Source organism: Polistes canadensis, unplaced genomic scaffold, assembly GCF_001313835.1.
Source record: "Polistes canadensis isolate GaletaPanama2010 unplaced genomic scaffold, ASM131383v1 scaffold_263, whole genome shotgun sequence".
Classification (NCBI taxonomy): domain Eukaryota; kingdom Metazoa; phylum Arthropoda; class Insecta; order Hymenoptera; family Vespidae; genus Polistes; species Polistes canadensis.
In genome coordinates, this window is record NW_014569810.1 from 34262 (window position 1) to 35985 (window position 1724).

At 23.7% G+C, this 1724-nt stretch overlaps 1 protein-coding gene across 3 annotated transcripts in view; it reads right to left on the minus strand.

The window, feature by feature from the left end:
* The window catches only part of LOC106790831 (acetylcholine receptor subunit alpha-like), a 208324-nt gene that overhangs the window by 31313 nt on the left and 175287 nt on the right, over positions 1–1724 (minus strand). The window lies entirely within an intron of this gene.

Below are 1724 nucleotides of genomic sequence, written 5' to 3' on the forward strand. Positions count from 1 at the left end.
TATTATAATATATACATAATATATACAATATATATTTTTTTTTTCGTAGATATATCGTATAAATTGTATATAATATATATTTTAATATTATACATCTTATCACACACAATCTTTCCTATAAATTAGTACCCCTGTGTGTGTGTGTGTGTAAAATTGTATTTTCAAAGTATCGAAACAATGTGGAATGAAAAAAAGTATTGAAATGAAAAAAGAAAACAGATAAAATACAAAATACAATTCTACAATACGAGAATTAAAAAAAAATGTGTGTCAAATCAAAAAATTCATCGATGAGAATATAATTCAACTTCTTCTTCTTCTTCTTCTTTTTTCCTGTTTTTTTTTGTTCCCAAGCGGATAAAAACTCTTAATTAAATAAATCAATTTATCTGACGGTACGTCGTCCTTTTAACAGGGATTAAAACCCTTCTTCCCTTTCTCTTTACCCCCCTCCTCCCCCAACTTCTCTCCCCCACTCCTGTGTCGCGTTGAGACTATTACATGGAAAGAGAAAAAGGTACAAGTTTTTTTTTTTGTACCTTTTTTCTTTCTTTCTTTCTTTCGTCGAGACTTGGCATCCCTCAACGTATTACGAATTTAAGCTCGTTGAGAAAGAAGTTGAAAAAAAAAAAGGGAAGTATGGGGTGGGAAGGGGTGGGTTGGTGGAAGGATGGTCGTCGAGACGAGCGAGAAAATTCGTATTTATGGGTTGGATAAAGAATACGACGAAGAAATGAGAATGAAGGGTAGCTACGTGACCGGCTAAAAGTAAAGCTTTTGATACTGACACTATTTGTTCGTATCCTTTTATTTAATAAATTACGATTTAAAAATAAAAAACATTCTATTTTTATTTATTTTTATATTATATCAGAGTTTAGATATCTAAAAATTATTTGTTCGGATTTTTAATGAATATTTTAAATATATTATGTATATGGTTAATGTTTATAATATTTTAAGGTATGAAGAAATGTTAATAATAATAATATAACAAAAGTATTTTGTAAATCATAATAATTTTAGTAGGTTTTTATAAGTAAATAATATCAGTTGATTAAAATTAAATTCTAATACGATTCCACTTTTTCAATTCTATATTATATAACGTTTAATAATTTAGGATTTGTTCAGATTTTTAATTAATATTTTAAATATATCAATGTTTATAAATATCTTAAGGTATGGAGAAATGTTAATAATAATAATATAACAAAAGTATTTTGTAAATCATAATAATTTTAGTAGGTTTTTATAATTAAATAATATCAGTAGATAAAAATAAAATTCTGACACGATTTCATTTTTTAAATTCAATATATAACGTTTAATAATTTAGGATTTGTTCAGATTTTTAATTAATATTTTAAATCTATCAATGTTTATATAATATCTTAAGGTATGAAGAAATGTTAACAATAATAATATAACGAAAGTATTTTGTAAATCATAATAATTTTAATAGATTTTTATAAGTAAATAATATCAGTAGAAAAAAATTAAATTCTGACACGATTTCACTTTTTAAATTCAATATTATATAACGTTGAATAATTTAGAGGATTTGTTCAGATTTTTAATTAATATTTTATGCATATATAAAACATGAAATTGATACTTATAATATCGTAAGTTATCAGTAAGAAATGTTAACTATAAACTACAGCAATTCTAATTATAATATAGAAACTTACATGAGTTTAGTAATTTAATGAAAATATATT